The sequence below is a fragment of the Eumetopias jubatus genome, unplaced genomic scaffold (assembly GCF_037043125.1).
Source record: "Eumetopias jubatus isolate StellerSeaLion01/CBP00866 unplaced genomic scaffold, mEumJub1_p1.0 scaffold_11, whole genome shotgun sequence".
In the NCBI taxonomy this organism is placed as follows: domain Eukaryota; kingdom Metazoa; phylum Chordata; class Mammalia; order Carnivora; family Otariidae; genus Eumetopias; species Eumetopias jubatus.
In genome coordinates this window covers 55573494-55595260 of record NW_028274817.1, presented here as the reverse complement: position 1 = coordinate 55595260, position 21767 = coordinate 55573494, and the positions used below count along the sequence as shown (strand labels likewise).

At 38.2% G+C, this 21767-nt stretch overlaps 1 protein-coding gene and 2 pseudogenes across 1 annotated transcript in view; 2 read left to right on the top strand and 1 right to left on the bottom strand.

Moving 5' to 3' along the window:
- DACH2 (dachshund family transcription factor 2) overlaps nt 1-21767 on the top strand; it is a 902406-nt gene that overhangs the window by 543367 nt on the left and 337272 nt on the right. The window lies entirely within an intron of this gene.
- Nucleotides 3585-5227, top strand: LOC114207428 (actin-related protein 2/3 complex subunit 2 pseudogene; annotated as a pseudogene).
- Nucleotides 11744-18345, bottom strand: LOC114207480 (mitogen-activated protein kinase 6-like; annotated as a pseudogene).

Sequence of the window (21767 nt, the reverse complement as noted above, 5' to 3'; positions counted from 1 at the left end):
ATGAAAAATAAAAAATGTTTTTTTTTAAAAAAAGGGATTGATAAGATGTTGGTTGAAAAAGGGAAAAAGAGAAATTAAAAAAACAGTTAAAAAAATTAACTTTGAAAAACTAATGAGTCCTGGTAAAAAAAAGCCATGAATTCTATGTGCAGTATTCCCCTAGCGCTGGAGTTCTCCTGTTCTCCTTGATCGGTAAACTTGGTCTTGGCTTGCTGGCTGTTCATGCTGATCTTCTGGGGGAGGGGCCTGTTGCCATGGTTCCCAAATATCTTTGCCGGAGGCGGAATTGCCCCACTCTTGTCGGTCCCAGCTAAGCAAGCTGTTCGGGTTTGCTCTCAGAGCTTTTGTTCCCTGCAAGCTTTCCGTATGGCTTTGGAGGACGACAGTGAAAATGGCGGCCTCCCAATCTCCGCCCCAGAGGAGGCAAGAACTCGGGGTTCTGCTCCTCAGTGGGCCCCCAGAGAAAAGCAGCCAGTCACTCCCGTGTCCCTGGTCTCCGGCTGCACTCCGTGCTCACCCGGCCTGTGACCCAGCATTTCTGTCTGGCACCTGACCCCGTGTGGAGTCTCCAAACCCAGCAGATCCCCTCGGTGCGCTCCCGTGCCACTCCTCCCGGGGGAGGAAGGGGTGTTTCCCCGGATCTGCTGCTTTTTGGGTCCCTGCTGGAGGAGCAGTGGCCCACCTGGGCCGCAGATCACAGTTTATGGCAACCCCGAGCTGAGAGCCCACGCCTCTGCTCCGTCTCTGCAGCCGGCTTCTCCGCTCCAATACCTGGGAGCTCTGCTGCACTCAGGCACCCCCGGTCTTTCTGTGACCCCGAGGGTCCTGAGACCACACTGTCCCGCGAGGGTTCCACCTCCCGCTTAGCCACTGGAGCGACGTCCCTCCGCAGAGCCGACTTCTAGAAGTTCTGATTTTGTGTTCCGTGGCTCTATCACTTGCCAGAAGCAGCTGACGGAGGCCCCCTCCCCCGCCATCTATCCTCCCAAGTATCGCCTCGGATTCACTTCTCCGCACGTCCTACCTTCCAGTAAGTGGTCGCTTCTCTGTTCAGAGAGTTGTTGCTACTCTCCTCTTCGATCTCCTGTTGAGTTTGTAGGTGTTCAGAACGGTTTGATCCCTATTCAGCTGAATTCCTGAGACCAGACAAAATCGAGGTCTCCTACTCCTCCGCCATCTTGCTCACAATGTCCCGATGATTTTTTTTAAATGTGTGGTTGGATTTGGTTTTATACAATCTTACTAAGAATTTTTGCATCTGTGTTCATCAGGAATATTAGCCTGTAGTTCTCTTTTTTAGTGGTGTCTTTATCTGGTTTTGGGATGAGGGTAATGCTGGCTTCATAAAATTAATTTGGAAGCTTTCCTTCTTTTTCTATTTTTTTGGAATTGTTTGAGAAAAACAGGTGATAACTCATTTTTAAATATTTTGTAGAATTGTCCTGTTAAGCCGTCTGGTCCTGGACTTTTGTTTATTGGGAGATTTTTTATTACTAATTCAATTTCTTTGCTGGTTATTAATCTGTTCAAGCTTTCTATTCTTGTTTCAGTCTTGGTAATTTATATTTCTAGGAATTTATCATTTTCCTTCAGGATTTGTTGGCATATAGTTTTTCATAATATTCTATCTTTTTTTGTTTTACTTTTAAACTAATTTTATTCCTGCTTGCTTTGGGGTAGGAAATAGGTCATTCAGTAAAAACATACAGTAGGAAGAAAGGAGTTAAGATAATGGAAGACTAGGGGACCCTAATTTTATATGGTCCATGGAATTCAGCTAGGTTGTTATCAAATCATTCTGAACACCTATGAAATCAACCAGAGTTCTGAGAAAAAGAACGGCTGCAATTTTACAAATAGAAAAATTGACCACTCTTTGCAAGGTAGGCAGTGCAGAGATGGGAATCCAAGTTGATATATGGTAAGATAAACCACGGGGGTAGGGAGCTCAAAGCAGTGGAGTACAAAATTGGAATTTTTAGAAGTCTGCTCCAGTGGGGGAAGCTCCTGCATGAAAGGTGCTCAGGTGGCAAGGTGGGGCAGAATCACAGGTGGAAGAGCATAGTCTCAGGATCCCCAGGGTCACAAAAAGAATGGGGATGCCTGAGTGGGGCAGAGTTCTCAAGCATTGGAGCAGGGAAACAGGCTATAAACAGCGAATCTAGGCACCAGCTTTCTGCTTGGTGTTGCCATGAACCAGGAAATACTGCATGGTTGGGCGGCCACTCTTTGAGCAGGGGCACAGCAAAAGACAGAATAGTGAGATCCCCTCCCTCCCCCAGGAGGAAGGGTGCGGATCCACACTGCAGGAGTCTGTAAAGTTTGGAGACTTGAAAGGGGGGTCACATGCCTTAAAAATCCTTGGTCACAGGCTGGGTGAATAGAGAGTTCAGATGAAAACCAAGGAGATAAGAGTGATAGACTGCTTTTCTGTGAAGGCTCACTGAAGAATGGGGGCATGAACTTTTAGCTCTGGGGCTACAGATCGGGGCATCACCATTTTCATCCCCCCCATCAGTGCTGAAAGCCTTTAGGGAGCAAAACAGGGCCACTTAGTGCAATCTGTAACTACTTACACTGAGCCCAACCCCGTCAAGGGGGATGCAATTCCACCCAGTCAAAGACACCTGAGAATCAGGGGCGCCTGGGTGGCTCAGTTGGTTAAGCGACTGCCTTCGGCTCAGGTCATGATCCTGGAGTCCCGGGTTCGAGTCCCACATCGGTCTGCTTCTCCCTCTGATCCTCTTCCCTCTCGTGCTCTCTCTCACTCTCTCTCAAATAAATAAATAAAATCTTTAAAAAAAAAAAGACACCTGAGAATCAGAGCAACAGGCCCCTCCCCCAGAAGACCAGGAGGAACATCCAGCTAATACCAAGTTTACTGATCATAGAGAACTGCAAAACGTCAGTTCTTGGGGAAAACATTATATAGCATTAGTGGGGTTTTTAAATTATTATTATTCTTTAGTCTTTCAGTTTTATTTTTAATTTTTATTTATTTCTTTTCCTTTTCACCTATTTTATCAATTCTTTTTAAAGTCTTTTATAGTTATTTTTATATTATGTATATTTATATTTCATTTGTGGTTTCCTTTCATTGTATTCAATTATATATATATATGTGTGTGTGTGTGTGTGTGTGTTTTTCTTTCTTTCTTATTTTGGAATCTAGTTGCTTTTAACAAACAACCAAAATACACCCAGGATATAGTTTATTGTTGTGTTCTGCTTTACTTCTTGTTTGAAGTAAGATATTCTTTTTTAGACATAATGACAAGGTGGAGATGCTCACCTCAAAAGAAAGAACAAGAGGCAGTACTCACTGCCAGGGATTTAATCAATATAGAAATAAGAAGATATCAGAACTAGAATTCAAAATGATGATTATAAAGATGATTATAAAGATACTAGCTGGGCTTGAAAAAAAGCATAGAAGACACTAGAGAATCCCTTACTGGAGAAATGAAAGAACTAAAATTTAATCAGGTCAAAATAAAAAAAAATAAAAAAGGCTATTGCTGAGATGCAGTAAAAAATGAAGGCTCTACTTGTTTCTCTTTCCCCTTCCTGGGGCAGCCACCACCATGATCCTGCTAAAGGTGAACAACTGCGTCATTGAGGAGAGGTTCACTTTCAAATTCAAGAACGTGGCTGCCAATAACAAATCAGAAGAAGTAGAAGTCACATTTGCAGATTTTGAAGGAATCCTTTATCATATTTCAAATCATTTTTAAATTTTATTTTATTATGTAATTTTAGTCACCATACATCATTATTTTTTGATGTAGTGATCCACACTTCATTGTTTTTGTATAACACCTAGTGCTCCATGCAGTAAGTGCCCTCTTTAATACCCATCACCAAGCTAACCCATCCCCCAACCCCCTCCCCTCTAAAATCCTCAGTTTGTTTCTCAGAGTCCATAGTTTCTCATGGTTCATCTCTCCCTCCGATTCCCCCACCTTCATTTTTCCCTTCCTTCTCCTAATGGCCTCCATGCTATTCCTTATGTTCCACAAATAAGTAAAACCGTATGATAATTAACTTTCTCTGCTTGATTTATTTCACTTAGCATAATCTCCAGTCCCATCCATGTTGATGTAAAAGTTGGGTATTCATCCTTTCTGATGGCTGAGCCACATTCCATTGTATATATGGACCACATCTTCTTTATCCATTCATCTGTTGAAGGGCATCTCGGCTCTTTCCACAGTTTGGCTATTGTGGTTATTGCTGCTATGAATATTGGGGTGCATATGGCCCTTCTTTTCACTACATCTGTGTCTCTGGGGTAAATACCCAGTAGTGCAATTCCTGGGTCATAGGGTAGCTCTATTTTTAATTTTTTGAGGAACCTCCACACTGTTTTCCAAAGTGGCTGTACCAACTTGCATTCCCACCAACAGTGTAAAAGGGTTCCCTTTTCTCCACAACCTCTCCAACATTTGTTGTTTCTTGCCTTGTCAAATCTTAATGGAGACAAAACAGAATTATGGTCAGTATTTCTTTGAAATTCTACAAGTAACTTCAAGTACATGGTGCTGATGAGTTATTAAAGAAGGTGTACGGGAGTTTCTTGGTAAATCTTGAATCAGGTTGCAATGGCTTTTTGCTATATGACCTTAAAAATCTGCCGGCATCCAAAGATTCTTTTGTGCATCAGGCTGCCATGTTGAAACGAAATTGCTTTACTTCGGTCTTTGAGAAATATTTTGAGTTCCAAGAAGAAGGCAAGGAAGGAGAGAACAGGGCAGTTATCCATTATAGGGATGATGAGACCATATATGTTGAATCTAAAAAAGACAGAGTCACAATAGTCTTCAGCACAGTGTTTAAGAATCATGATGATGTGGTCATTGGAAAAGTATTAATGCAGGAGTTCAAAGAAGGCTGTAGAACCAGTCACACAACCCTACAGGTCCTCTTTAGCCACAAGGAACCTCCTCTGGAACTGGAAGACACCAATGCTGCCATGGGTGACAACATGGGCTACATTACCTTCATGCTGTTTCCTTGCCACACCAATGCCAGTGCTCCAGACACCATCAACCCGATCCACATGTTCTGGGACTATCTGCACTACCACATCAAATGTTCTAAGGCCTATATTCACACCCTACTGTGGGCAAAATCATCTGACTTCCTCAAGGTTCTGTATCGTGTATGTCCAGATGCTAAGAAGAAAGAAATGAAAATAATCACAAGGAAGACATTTCCATCCCACTAACTCTTAGGAACAGGAAGAGGAAGTGGGTGGCAGCTGAAGGCTGGAACATTTGCTACTGGATAATTGTAGCTTTTAATGTTGCACCTCTTCAGGTACTTAAGGGATTCTCCATTTTGGTTCCATTTTGTACACGTTTGAAAAATAATCTGCAGAAAGAAGCTTTGCTTACAAGGACTTCATAATTCTCAAGAATTAGAAAAAGAAAAAAAAAGAATTCCACTTGATCAACTTAATTCCTTTTCTTTACCTTCACTCCCTAACTCCCCTTGCCTTCCTCCCCCTTTTCCGAGCTGTTACACTTTGCAGTATGTTACTGGTAATGACTTGCAGGATAATGCAATCTTAACTTGTTTTCTTCTAAATATTTGAGTTCAAATTCCTGTATCAAAGAAATATCCTTGGGATCATTAATAAAGAAAAATCTTTCTATCTTAAAAAATGGAGGCTTTGACTGTTAAGATAAATGGGGCAGAAGGGAGAGTGAATGATATAGAAGAAAAAAAAATGATGGAGAATAAGCAAGCTGAGAAAAAGAGAAAAACAACTACTGGACCACAAAGGGAGGATTCGAGAGATCAGCAATACCATAAACTGAAATAATATTAGAATAATAGTGGTCCTAGAGGAAAAGGATAGAGAGATGGGCAGGTTTATTTGAATAAATAAACTGAAGCTGAGAACTTCAAACTTTATTTGAACAAATAAATAGCTGAGAACTTCCTTAATCTGGGGAAGGAAACAGGCATTCAAGTCCAGGGGGCACAAAAATCCGCCCTCAAAATCAGTAAAAATAGGTGAACATCTTGACACATGATAGTGAAGCTTGCAAATTTCAGAGATAAAGAGAAAATCCTGAAAGAGCTTAGGACAAGAGGTCCTTAACTGACAAAGGTAGACACAAAGACTGGCAGCAGACCTGTCCACAGAGACCTGGTAGGCCATAAAGGAGTGACATGATATATTCAGGGTGCTAAATGAGAAAAATATGTAGCCAATAATACGTTATCCAGCAAGGCTGTCATTCAGAATAGGAGAGATAGAGTTTCCAGGAAAAATAGAAACTAAAAGAATTGTGATCACTAAGCCAGCCCTGCAAGAAATATTAAGGGGATCCTTTGAGCAAGAATAGAGCATAAAAGTAACAAGGATGGGAATGGAATGGAGACAATCTACAAAAACAAACTCTACAGGTACTATAATGGCACTACATGCAGATCTTTCAATAACTACACTGAATGTAAATGGATTCAATGCTCTAATCAAACTACATAGTGTATCAGATTGGACAAAAAAATAAGACCCATCCATACTCTGTCTCCAAGAGACTCATTTTAGACCCAAAGTCACCTCCAGGTTGAACATGAGGAGGTGGAGTACCATTTATCATGCTAAAGGACATCAAAAGAAAAATGGAGTAGCAATCATTAGACAAATTAGATTTTAAACCAATCACTGTAATAAGAGATGAGGAAGGGCACTCTATCATAATAAAATGGTCTATCTAATAAGAAGATCTAACAATTGTAATATTTGTGCTCCTAACTTGGGATCAGCTAAATATATAAATCAACTAATAACCAAATTAAAGAAACACATTGCTAAAAATACATTAATAGTAGGGGACTTTAAAACCCTACTCACAGCAATGGACAGATCATCTAAGCAGAAGATCAACAAGGAAACAAAAGCTTTGAATGATACACTGGACATGATGGACTTCACAGATATATTCAGAGCATTTTATCCTAAAGCAAAAGAATACACATTCTTCTCGAGTGCACATGGAACATTCTCCAGAATAGATCACATACTGGGTCACAAATCAGATCTCAAACAGGAAAAGAGTGGGATTATTCCTTGCACATTTTCTGACCACGATGCTCTAAAACGTGAACTCAATCACAAAAAATTTGGAAGGAACACAAATACATGATGGTTAAGAGCAACCTACTGAACAATAAATGGGTCAATTAAAGATGAATTATAAAAATTCATTGATTCATATTTTTTTCAAAAAATCAAAATGAAAACACAACAGCTCAGAATCTTTGGAATGCAGCAAAATGGTCCTAAGAGGGAAGTACAAAGCAATACAGGCCCTTCTCAAGAAACACGAAAAGTCTCAAATACACAACCTAACCTTGAACCTAAAGGAGTTGGAAAAAGAATAGTAAATAAAGCCTAAATCCAGCAGGAGAAGAGAAATGATAAAGATGAGAGCAGAAATCGATGAAATAGAAATAAAAAGAACAATAGAACAGATCAACAAAACTAGGAGATTGTTCTTTGAAAAAATTAATAAGATCAATAACCCCCACCCAGATTTATCAAAAAGAAAAGAGAAAGGACCCAAATAAATAAAATCATAAATGAAAGGGACAAGATCACAACTAAAACTGTAGAAATATAAGCAATTGTAAGAGCATATTAGCAACTATATGCCACCAAATTAAGCAATCTGGAAGAAATAGATGAATTCCTAGAAACAAAGAAACTACCAAAAACTGAAACAGCAAGAAGTAGAAAACCTGAATAGACCCATAACCAGCAAAGAAATCGAATCAGTAATCAAAAATCTCACAACAGACAAGAGTCCAGGACTAGATGGTTTCCCAGCAGAAATCCTACCAGGATTTTTGGTAGGAAATTGGGTAAGATTCCCAGCAGAATCCTACCAAATATTTAAAGAAGAATTAATACCTATTTTTGTGGGTTTTTTTTTTTTTCAAAAAATAAAAATGGAAGAGAAACTTCCAAATTCATTCTATGAAGCTGGCATTACTTTGAATCCACCAAAAAGGAGAATTACAGACTAATATCCCTGATGTCTATGGATGCAAAAATTCTCATGAAGACACTAGCCAATAGGATTCAACAGTACATTAAAAGGATTATTCACCAGGACCAAGTGGGATTTATTCCTGGGATGCAAGTGTGGTTCAACATCTACAAATCAATGAATGTGATACACCATATAATAAAAGATAGGACAAGAATTGTATGATTCTCTTAATTGATGCAGAACAAACATTTGACAAAATATAGGATCCTTTCTTGATTAATACTCTCTGCAGTGTAGGGACGGAGGGAACAAACCTCAATGTAATAAAAGACATATATGAAAACCCCACAGCAAATATCATCCACAATCAAGAAAAACTAAGAGCTTTTCCCCTAAGGTCAGGAACACAACAGGGATGTCGACTCTCACCACTGTTGGTCAGCATAGTATTGGAAGTCCTAGCCTCAGCAATCAGACAACAAAAAGAAATAAAAGGCATCCAAATCAGCGAAGAAGTCAAACTTTCATTCTGCGCAGATGACATGATACTCTATGTGGAAATCCCAAAGAAACCCACCCATAGATTGCTAGAACTCATACAGGAATTCAGGAAAGTTACAGGATATGAAATTAATGCACAGAAGTCAGTTGCATTTCTATACACTAACGGTGCAACAGAAGAAAGAGAAATTAAGGAATCCATCCCATTTACAATTGCACCAAAACCCAGAAAATACCTAGGGATAAACCTAACCAAAGAAGTAAAGGACTTGTAGTCTGAAAATAGAACACTTATGAAAGAAATTGAGGAAGACACAAGAAAATGGCAAAAACATTCCCTGCTCATGGATTGGAAGAATAAATATTGTTAAAATGTCTATGCTGCCCAAAAGAATCTGCACATTCAATGCAATCCTTATTCAAAATACCATCAGCATTTTTCACAGAACTGAAATAAATGATCCTAAAATTTCTATGGAACCAGAAAAGACCCTGAATAGCCAAAGGAATATTGAAAAAGGAAACCAAAAGTAGTGGCATCATAATTCTGTACTTCAAGCTCTATTACAAAGCTGTGATCATCAAGACAGCATGGTACTGGCACAAAAACAGACATAGATTATTGGAACAGAATAGAGAATCCAGGAAAGGACCCTCAATTCTATGTTCAACTAATTTTCTACAGAGCACAAAGAATATCCAAGGGAAAAATGACAGTCTCTTCAACAAATGGTGTTGGGAAAATTGGACAGCCACATGTAGAAGAATGAAACTGGGCCATTTTCTTATACCATACACAAAAGTAAACTCAAAATGGTTAAAGGACCTAAATGTGAAAAAGAAATTCATCAAATTCCTAGAGAATACAGGCAGCAACCTCTGTGACCTCAGCTGCAACCACTTCTTGTTACACATGTCTCCAAAGACAATGGAAACAAAAGTGAAACTATTGGGACTTCATCAAGATATAAGGCTTTTGCACAGCAAAGGAAACAGTCAACCAAACCAAAACATAACCTACAGAATGGGAGAAGATATTTGCCAATATCTTATCAGATAAATGGCTTGTATCCAAGATCTATAAAGAACTTATCAAACTGTATGAATCATTGAACACTACATCAAAAACTAATGATGTACTATACAGTGGCTAACTGAACATAATAATAAAAAAATTAAAAAAATAAAGCAATGATAAAAATAAAAATACCACAATAAATAAAAACTTATCAAACTCAACACCCCAAAACCAAATAATCCAGTGAATAAATGGGCAGAAAACATGAACAGACATTTCTCCAAAGAAGACACAAAATGGCCAACAGATGCATGAATAAATGGTCAACATCACTCAGAATCAGGGAAATAAAAATAAAAAAACACGATGAGATACCACCTCACACCGATCAGAATGGCTAAAATTAACAAGTCAGGAAATAACAGATGTCAGCAACGATGTGGAGAAAGGGGAATCCTTTTTCACTCTTGGTGGGAATGCAAACTGGGACAGATGCTCTGGAAAACAGTATGGAAATTTCTCAAAAAGTTAAAAATAGAGCTACCCTATGATCCAGCAATTGCACTACTAGGTATTTATCCAAAGGATAAAAACATAGTGAATCAAAGGGACACCTGCACCCCAATGTTTATAGCAGCAATGTCCACAATAGCCACAATATGGAAAGAGCCCAGATATCCATCGACAGATGAATGGATAAAGAAGATGTGGTTTATATATACAATGGGATATTACTCACCCATCAAAAAAATAATTCTTACTATTCGCAATGATGTGGGCACAACTAGAGGGTGTTATGCTAAGTGAAATAAGACAGTCAGAGAAGGACAATTATCTTGTGATTTCACTCATATGTGGAATTTGAGAAACAAAACAGATGAACATATGGGAAAGGAGGGAAAAACAAAATAATATGAAATCAAAGAGGGAGACAAACCATAAGAGACTCTTAAGTATAGGAAACAAACTGAGGATTGCTAGAATGGAAGTGGGTGGGGGATGGGGTAACTGGGTGATAGGTATTAAGGAAGACACTTGATGAATGAGCCCTGGTTGTTATATGTAACTGATGAGTCACCAAACTCTACCTCTGAAACTAATAATACACTGCATGTTAATTAATTGTTTTTAAATAAAATTAAAAAACATACAGTAAATTAAAAATGTATCTTATCATGTACAACTTTTAAACTACAAATTTTTACCTTATTTACCTTCATGCACACAAGTCTAATATTACCATATTTTTAAAAATATAAACACAGGTAAGTCTTCTAGGTGCATTTTATAATAAAATAATTCCTAATGTTTCTTTATAGATTGATCAGTCACCTCCAAAATACAAATTCCTATACACAGTGATAGTTTTACTTAAAATGAATACTTAAGTAAATTAAGTACGTGGACAGCCTTTGGATGAGCTGATATTATATATTCAGCTAAGTGGGCAACAAGGCATAATGTCAAATGGGAAAAGTGTCCTTGCAAATAATTTTCAAAAACTAACCTAACTTTTATAATTAAATATAGAAAATACACTGATTTGCTATGATAAATAAAATGCGATGTAGTAACACTTCAGTCTACAAAATGCATACCAGAGCATTTATAAACAGCATATGAATCTTATTAAGGATAGTGTACTACAATAACCCTGGTTAAATAAAAGTGTGTATGTGAAGCTTTATATGTGGTATACGTTTTGCCACTTACTTTTGTTATCTTGAGGTGCTTAACACATGTCTACCAAATTGAGCATTCATTTTCGGTTGCTGCTGTTATCGTGTGTTTTGAAAAATATGTACAGTATTCAAAACTTAAAAATACTCATGAATGAAAAATGTTTTAGGAAAAAAATAAATGTTTTCATGCAATTATATTGTTTCACTATGTACATTTGAAGGCAAAATTTTTGTTTCCTGTAAAACAGATCATTGTTCTATAAGAGAATGTTATCCTAGTAAATTTGTTTTGTCTCCTCTTGCATTGCATTATTTTGCTCTATTCTTTATTTTTGTTTGTAAATGACATGCCAGTTAAAATGAAAACCATCTCACATGTAGAAAAGAAGTCTGGATTTTAAAACCCAAAAACTAATAAAATCCTTTCTAAATGACATCATCTGATTCAAGTAAAAAAATGACTTAACCAGTAGTAATAAAAAAGACAAAACACATTTCATGAAGAGTACAAAGAGTACTATCTGCTGAGTGTTTTAGTTAACATGTTTCAGAATGCTGATGTATGTCTCATGAGGAATCTGAAGGGAAGTTTTCATAGCAGAAGGTGTTAAGGTGGTCTGTATTGACTTAAGTGGGGACCCAACTGGACTGTGAAACTGTGGGATGCCTATGGATTCAAGCTGCTTTTTAAAAAGGAACTCCCCACTGTTCAGACATCCTTCCTCATTTCCTCTCCCTTGAAGCTTCTCCTTCTCTACTGACTTAGTTTCCAGAATTTCAGCATCTTTTCTCCCACTAAATAACTTTTCCATGTAATTGGTGTAAGTATTTTCCTTCTCAATCTGTGCATTCTTCCTTACCTCACAACAAAACTGATTTATGAGAAAGCAGTCCTCCCCTCCACCCATAAATCTCAAGAACATTGGTAGAAGGCTTCTAATTAGATAAATTTGGCATTCCTGTTTTTCTCAGCTTTCTGACTTTGATATCAAACTTTCAATTCTAATTGGGACACTGAGTTATTCAAGTCTTTTAATTTATCAACAGCATCAGTGGGGTCATGTTGTGAATTAAGTTGAATAGTTCCTGCAATAAAAGAATCAAAGTCAAATCCCTGATTCTTTCTCCCTTTCTTTTTCAGCCATTTGCTGTGATGCTTCCTTTGCAGCTATCTTGACTCTAACCAATCCATTCCTTTCACATTTTGTCTTGCTTTACTTATCAGATTTTTCTTTGCTTTGTTATTTCCGATTGGAAAGATACCTAAGTTTGGGTTCATAATAATCGTTAATTTCAGTATCTCTGAAAACTGTTATCTAAATATGATAATGACCTTGTTTTGTGGTTACAAATATGGCTACACTCCAGATCACAATATTTGTTTTCATGACGATCTGGGTACTGCCAACAAGGCTCAGTAGAGTAATTGGTATCAAAAGCAGGATCTGTCAAATACTTTTCATGATCTCCCTCCAAATATTTTTGAGGATTGACTTGTACTTCTTTATCAGTGACATCAGACAGAGCTCTTGGGTCAAGCTGAACTTCATCAATATCTAAGCTGTTATGTATAGGCCAATCGTATTCTGAAAATTGACAATCATGGTACATTTCCCAGTTATAAATATGACCATGAGTTTCATCCATAAGCAAAATATCATTGACTTCATCTTTAATATGAAAAGGATGACTTGAAATTGGCTCATCCATTGGAAAAGAAAATAGGCTCATGTAAGGATGAGAAAGTGCTTCCCCTGTCAACTGATCTATGGGGCTAAATGTCAAAATTTGTTCCAGGAAATCCAGTGCTTCTTGACTAATTTCTTGACAAATTTGTTCCAGGAAATCCAGTGCTTCTTGACCTTGAGTTAAAGGTTTGTGTGGCTTAGTCACATCATTTCTAATGTGAACTAGAATTACACTGAGAATCTCCTGATTATCTATCTACCTCACATACAACAGGAATAGATTCTAAAATCAGCTGCATCTGTTCATGTTCACCTGCAAAGAGGGTTTTAACAGTCAGCATTTCAGCAAAGATGGAGCCTGCAGCCCACATATTGATAGCTTTAATACAATTATTAGGAGAAAGTAATAGATTTGGAGACCTATGCTTTTGGGTAATCAGCCCTTCAGAAAGATGACCCTTATAGGAATAATAGAGATCCATGGTCCATTCAAGACCAAAGTCACCTATCTTCAGTACCAAGTCTTCACTATTAACAATAAGTTTAGCTGGTTTGAGATCTCTGTGCTGTACATTTGCAGAATGAATATAACTGAGACCACATAACAGCTGATACATGAAAAGTCTGGCATGCTCTTCCAGTAAAGGGCCCTGCTCCAGCACATTAGACAAATCTGTTTCAATATACTCCTGAACAACATAAACACTATTCAGTTCGGTAGGAAAACCTGCATCATCTGTTAACTGGCTTCCACTGGGCCCAAGAATTTCAAACACATAATGTTATTATGGTTAAGTCTTCTAATAATTTTGATTTCACATAGAGCATGTTAGGCAATCTGGGGATCAGTAGGACGATTTTCTTCTTTTTTCTTTTTTCTTTTTCATTAACATATAATGTATTCTTTGTTTCAGGGGTACAGATGTGTGATTCATCAGTCTTACGCAATTCACAGTGCTTACCATAGCACATACCCTCCTCAGTGTCCATTACCCAGCCAATCCATCCCTTTTCCCCAATCCACTCCAGCAACCCTCAGTTTGTTTCCTGAGATTAAGAGTCTCTCATGGTTTGTTTCCCTCTGTGATTTCATCTTGTTTCATTTTTTCCTCTCTTCCCCTATAATCTTCTGCCTTGTTTCTCAAATTCCACATATCAGTGAGATCAGATGATAATTGTCTTTCTCTGATTGACTTCTTTTACTTAGCATAATACCCACTAGTTCCATCCACACCGTTGCAAATGGCAAGATTTCAATTTTTGATGGCTGCATAATATTCCATTATGTATATATACCACCTCTTCTTTATCCATTAGTCTGTCGATGGACATCTGGGCTCTTTCCATATTGTGGCTATTGTGGACATTGCTGCTATAAACATTGGGGTACATGTGCCCCTTCGGATCCCTACATTTGTATCTTTGGGGTAAATACCCAGTAGTGCAATTGCTGGGTTATAGGGTAGCTCTATTTTCAACTTTCTGAGGAACCTCCATAATGTTTTCCAGAGTGGCTGCACCAGTTCGCATTTCCACCATAAGTGTAGGAGTGTTCCCCTTTCTTCACATCCTCATCAACATCTGTTGTTTCCTGAAATGTTAATTTTAGCCATTCTGACTAGTGTGAGGTGGTATCTCATTGTGGTTTTGATTTGTATTTCTCTGATGCCTAAAGATGTTGCGCACATTTTCATGTGTCTCTTGGCCATTTGGGTATTTTCTTTGAAGAAATGTCTGTTCATGTCTTCTGCGCATTTCTTGATTGGATTATTTGTTCCTTGGGTGTTGAGATTGATAAGTTCTTTATAGATTTTGGATACTAACCCTTTATCTGATATGTCCTTTGCAAATATCTTCTCCCATTCTATCAGTTGTCTTTTTTTTTAAGATTTTATTTATTCATGAGAGACAGAGACAGAGACAAAGAGGCAGAGGGAGAAGTAGGCTTCCTGCAGGGAGCCTGATGTGGGACTCGATCCCAGGACCCTGGGATCATGACCTGAGCCAAAGGCAGAAGCTTAACCATCTGAACCACCCAGGCGCCCTGTCTTTTGGTTTTGTTGACTGTTTCCTTTGCTGTGCAAAAGATTTTTATCTTGATGAAATCCCAATAGTTCATTTTTACCCTTGCTTCCCTTGACTTTGGCAAAGTGTCTAGGGAGAAGTTGCTGCGGCTGAGGTCAAAGAGGTTGCTGCCTGTGTTTTCCTCAAGGACTTTGATGGATTCCTGTCTCACATTTAGATCTTTCATCCATTTTGAACCTATTTTTGTGTGTGGTGTATGGAAATGGTCCAGTTTCATTCTTCTGCATGTGGCTGTCCAATTTTTCCAACGCCATTTGTTGAAAAGACTGTCCTTTTTTCCACTGGATAATCTTTTGTGCTCTGTCAAAGATTAGTTGACCATAGAGTTGAGGGTCCATTTCTGGTTTCTCTATTCTGTTCCGTTGTTCTACCTGTCTGTTTTTGTGCCACTACCATACTGTCTTGATGATTACAGCTTTGTAATAGAGCTTAAAGTCTGGAATTGTGATGCCACCAGCTTTGCTTTTCTTTTTCAACATTGCTGTGTCTATTCTGGGTCTTTTCTGCTTCCATACAAATTTTAGGATTATTTGTTCCATTTCTGTGAAAAAAGTTAATGGTATTTCGATAAGGATTGCATTAAATGTGTAGATTGCTCTAGGTAGCATAGATATTTTAACAATATTTGTACTTCCAATCCATGAGCATGGAATGTTTTTTCCATTTCTTTGTGTCTTCCTTAATTTCGTTCATGATAGTTCTATAGTTTTCTGAGTACAGGTTCTTTGCCTCTTTGGTTAGATTTATTCCCAGGTATCTTATAGTTTTGGGTGAAACTGTAAATGGGATCAACTCCTTAATTTCTCTTTCTTCTGTGTCGTTGTTGGTGTATAGAAATGCAATTGACTTCTGAGCACTGATTTTATATCCTGCACTTTACTGAGTTCCTGTATGAGTTGTAACAGTTTTGGGGTGGAGTGTTTTGGGTTTTCCACATAAAGTATCATATCATCTGCAAAGAGTGAGAGTTTGACTTCTTCTTTGCCAATTTGGATGCCTTTTATTTCTTTTTGTTGTCTGATTGCTGAGGCTAGGAGTTCTAGTACTATGTTAAACAGCAGTGATGATAGTAGACATCCCTGCCATGTTCCTGACTTAGGGGGAAAGCTCTCAGTTTTTCCCCATTGAGAATGATATTCGCTATGGGTTTTTCATAGATGACTTTCATGATATTGAGGTATGTACCCTCTATCCCTACCCTGTGAAGAATTTTAATCAAGAAAGGATGCTGTACTTTGTCAAATGCTTTTTCTGCATCTATTGATAGGATCATATGGTTCTTGTCCTTTCTTTTATTAATGTGATGTAATGTGTTGATTCACTTGCAAATGTTGAACCACCCTTGCAGGACAGGAATGACTCTCACGTGGTCGTGGTGAATAATCCTTTTAATGTACTGTTGGATCTTATTGGCTAGTATTTTGGTGAGAATTTTTGCATCCATTTTCATCATGGATATTGGTCTGTAATTCTTTTTGTTGGGGTCTTTGCCTGGTTTGGGGAACAAGCTAATGCTGGCTTCATAAAATGAGTTTGGAAGTTTTCCTTCCATTTCTTTTTCTTTTTCTTTTTTTTTTTTGGAACAGTTTCAGAAGAATAGGTATTAATTCTTCTTTAAATGTTTGGTAAAATTCCCCTGGGAAGCCATCTGGCCCCGGGCTCTTGTTTCTTGGGAGATGTTTGATTACTGCTTCAATTTCCTTGCAGTTTATGGACCTGTTCAGGTTTTCTATTTCTTCCTGATTCAGTTTTGGGAGTTTATACATCTCTAGGAATGCATCCATTTCTTCCAGATCATCTAATTTGTTGGCATATAGTTGCTTATAATATGTCCTTATAATTGTTTGTATTTCTTCAGTGTTGGTTGTGATCTCTCCTCTTTCATTCATGATTTTATTTATTTGGGTCCTTTCTCTCTCTCTCTCTCTCTCTCTCTCTCTCTTTTTTGATAAGTATGGACAAGGGTTTATCAATTTTACTAATTCTTTCCAAGAACTAGCTCCTAGTTTCATTGATCTGTTCTACAGTTCTTTTGGTTTCTATTTCATTGATTTCTGTTGTGTTTTTTATTTTTTCTCTTTTCCTGCTGCGTTTAGGCTTTTTTTTTGTTGTTCTTTCTCCAGCTCCTTTAGGAGTAGGGTTAGGTTGTGTATTTGAGAACTTTCTTGTTTCTTGAGAAAGGCTTGTATTGTTATATACTTTCTTCTTAAGACTGACTTTGCTGCATCCCAAGGATTTTCAACAGTGGCATTCTCATTTTCATTTTTTTCCATGATTTTTTTAAATTCTTCTTTAATTTCCTGGTTGACCCATTCATTCTTTAGTAGGATGTTTTTTAGCCTCCATGTACTTGAGTTCTTTCCAAATTTCCTCTTGTGATTGAATTCCAGTTTCAAAGCATTGTGGTCCAAAAATATGCAGGGAATGATCCCAATCTTTTGGTACTGGTTGAGACCTGATTTGTGACCTATGGTGTGATCTATTCTGGAGAATGCTCCATGGGCACTAGAGAAGAATGTGTATTCTGTTGCTATGGGATGGAATGTTCTGAATATATCTGTGAAGTCCATTTTGTTCAGTGTGTCATTTAAAGTCTCTATTTCCTTGTTGATTTTTTGCTTAGGTGATCTGTCCATTTCAGTGAGAGTGGGTGTTAAAGTTCCCTACTATTGGGGGCGCCTGGGTGGCTCAGTTGGTTAAGCGACTGCCTTCGGCTCAGGTCATGGTCCTGGAGTCCCAGGATCGAGTCCCATATCGGGCTCCCTGCTCAGCAGGGAGTCTGCTTCTCCCTCTGACTATCTTCCCTCTCGTGCTCTCTATCTCTCATTCTCTCTCTCTCTCTCAAGTAAATAAAATCTTTAAAAAAAAAAGTCTCCTAAAGTTCCCTACTATTATTATCATTACCAGTGAGTTTCTTTAACTTTGTTATTAATTGGTTTTGGTAATTGGTTGCTCCCATGTTAGGGGAATAAATATTTACAATTGTTAGATCTTCTTGTTGGATAGACGCTTTAAGTATGATAACTATTGAAAGATAAGAATGTAGTGCCATTGTATTGCCTGTAAGGTGACTGTTACTCTATGTTGTCTCTATTCCTTTCTGGTCTATGTTACTTTTAGGCTCTCTCTTTGCTTAGAGGACCCCTTTCAATATTTCTTGTAGGTTTGGTTTGGTGATCACATTCTTTTAGTTTCTGTCTGTCCTGGAAGGCTTGATGGCTACTTTTTTGTCAATGTAATTGTCGATAGCACACACACACACAAAATCCATTGCCTCCACAACCCAGTGGTTTTAAGTCCATATACCTAGAGCCCAGATCAAAACCATGAATATTTATGAGACTTTCAAATTTATCTGCCATTTTGGAAACTTTACTATTGCCTTTTCTTTTTTAATTGAGCTTGTGTAAACAAGGAATAAAACTGACATGAAAAGGAAAGATCTTTCAAAAAAGTAAAAGAAAAATAATTTTGCTTCCACAGCATGATGATTTCTTGATGTTCATTGCATATGCCACCAGGCCCATTGGGTTCCCCTTAGATTTAAAGCTCACAAAGCTCTCCTCATATTGAGAGTTAAAAAGATTGCTGTACTCATAGATCAAGAAAGGGACAGCAACTCTGCAGACATTTAAAGAAAACACTCAAGAAATTCAAACAGAATGAAATGGCATGTTATGCATTCAGATTTGCTGTGCTAAATGATTTAACATTCCACAAAAATGTGAATAAATATGCACATAACAGTCTTCAATGAACATTCTCCTCACAGTGCTGATACATTTAATGTTGGACTTGTCCTGAGCAGCATCATTATAAGGTTCTGTAAGCACTATTTCTGTTTTGCAACTTTTCTTTCTTTGTTGTTATATATTTCAACAAAAAGCTCTGGTGGCTGATGGTTAACACAAGATGTCTTCTGTTAGTGATCAGGTGGCTCCAGCTCAACACAATCACAACAATCACAATCAAAGCTACCGTCCATCTTATTCTGATACAACAGGGTTTCTCCAGCTCATTGAGGGAGTGCAAGGCTTGCAGACAGCCCACAGGTCTCTGGCTGTTCTGCCTGTAGCAGCCTCTCTGAAGCTCATTTTGCAATCACCACCATGTAACCCCAACCTAAGAGAGAGGGCCCATAATATCCTCTTAAAATTATTTGTATTTTTGAGGTTTTGGTTGTTATTTTCCTCTTATTTTTTATTTTATTTGTTTGGGTTCTTCACCTTTTCTTTTTGATAAGTCTGGCTAGAGGTTTATCAATTTTATTGATTTTTTTTTCAAAGAACCAGCTCTTGGTTTCATTAATCTGTTCTATTGTTTTTTTTAGTTTCTATATAATTTATTTCTGCTCAAATCTTTATTGTTTCCTTCCTTCTGCTGGCTTTAGACTTCATTTGTTGTTCATTTTCTAGTTCCTTTATGTATAAGTTTAGTTTGTGTTTTGAAATTTTTTTTGCCTCTTGAGGTAGATCTGTATTGCTATATGTCCCTCTTAGGACCATTTTACTGCACCCCAAGCTTTTGGACCATTGTGTTTTCATTTACATTTGTTTCCATGTATTTTTTTTTTAATTTCTTCTTTGATTTCCTGGTTGAGCCATTCATTGTTTAGTAACATGTTGTTTAGTCTCCATGTATTTGTGGTCTTTCCGGATTTTTTCTCGTGGTTGACTTCAAGTTTCATAACATGGTGGTCAGAAGAGGTACATGGTATGAATTCAATCTTTTTATATTTGTTGAGGCCTGTTTTGTGACCTCTTATGTGATCTCTTCAGGAGATTGTTCCATGTGTACTCAAAAAGAATGTGTATTTTGCTGTTTTAGGGTAGAATGTTCTGAATGTATCTGTTAAGACCATCTGGTCCAGTGAGTCATTCAAAGCCATTGTTTTGTTGTTTATTTTCTGTTTAGATGATCTGTGATTGATGTAAGTGGGGTGTTAAAGTCCCCTACTACTATTGTGTTATCATCCATTAATTCCTTTATGTTTGTTATTGTTTTATATATTTGGGTGTTCCAGGTTGGTTACATAAATATTTACAACTGTTATAACTTCTTGTTGGATTGTCTCCTTTATTAGTATACAGTGGCCTTCTTTGTCTCTGGTTAAATATTTGTTTTAAAGTCTATTCTTTTCTCAATTCCAGTGAGTATCCTTATGACAACTCTTTTAAATTCTCCTTCAGGCCTGTTACATATATCTGCTTCACTGAGATCTCTGGTTATGGCTTTATCTTTTTCTTTCATTTGGGATCAAATCCTTTGTCTTCCCATTTGTCTATGTCTCTGCCTTCTTCTCTGTGTTAGAAAAGCCAGTTATATCTCCTGCTCCTGAAATAATGGCCTTATGAAAAAGAGGTAATATCTTGCTCAGGACCTGGCACTTCAGGAAGTATCTCTGGTGTGCGCTGCATATGCTCTCCTGTTGTGTTCTGGCTGCTCTTTCCTTCAGGCCAGTCATCTGCAGAAGCTCTCCTTTCCTGCTGTGTGCAGTGTTTAGTTCCTGGCCTGAATGTGGCAAGTTTTAACTAGGTGTTCTCTGGCCTGCTTGTGAAATGAGACTTGACACCACCTCCAATGGAACTGAGGCCCTGTAAAACTCTCTGGTTTGGAAATATGGAGTGAGCAGGGGTTTGTGCTGATCTTCTGGGAGAGGAACCCCCCCATACTGGGGCTGAGGCAAGCATGCTTGAAAAGGGCTGTCCCACAGGAGCACAAGGGGGTGGGGCTTCGTGTGATTAAGTTAAGCAGCCAGTGTCCATGCTGTGCCACTTCCCATAGGTGGTTCTGTTTCTGCTGAGGGGTGGGGGATGGATATGAGCCCCACCTACTCCTTTGTTCCTGGAGAGGTGTCTCTGTGAATGCTACCTCTCAGAGATGTGCTCTGAGGAGCAAATAATCTTCCCCCTTTGCGTTCCCCACACTCTTTAGATCACTGTTTCCATGCTGTCCCTAGGTTTTTTGCCAGACTTCTCTCAAGGAGCAGTACAGTGCCTTCTGGGCTCTATCCCAGCCAAGACCACTGACCTTTAAAATTCTAGGCTTTAATCCCCAATTGTTGCAAGAACTCACAAAATTCAGTCCCTCTCATTTTCCACATCAATGGCTTTGGGGAAACAGTCTCTTCCTGCAATCTCGTGTGTGTTCCTCTCTCTCATGCCATTTTTGTGACCACAGCTCCCTCCCTTACAGATCAGCTGCAGTCCATCTCTCCCCTAAATCATGTCTCCATACTTCTTGCCTTCTTTTATGTGGCCTCTTCTCTCCCTTTGGTTGTGGAGTTTGTTATGTCAGTCTTTAGGTCAATTTCTGGGGCATATAGGATGACTTGATAGTTATCTAGTTGTGTTGGTAGGATGAAGTTGTGTTGGTGGGATTTTCTGTTGCTTAGCAGTGGTTTAGTTTAGATCTCAAAGTCTTTGGTGTGCAGATGAAGACCAGATCTCCATGCATGCATAGTTCAGAATTAATACTGGGGTTTCATAAGGAACTTATAGGCTCAATGTCTTGATTTCATCTCTCTTCCTAATCTCTCCTGTGATTTCCAGTTTTTGCATCTCTTCAGTAATTTGTACAGATACTTGAAACAGTCATTCCACTATATTGGGTATTTCCATTCCCATGCCTGTGTTTAAGTTCAAGTGGAGGGAAATTTTTTGCTGTTGTTTTCAAACTGCAAATTGTGTGATAGCTAGGATGTGAGGGATGGAGAAAGGAAAATAAACAAAACACAAAAGCAAAAATTCAAGTGTTTCTATAATCTTTGAACAGTAAGAGTTCC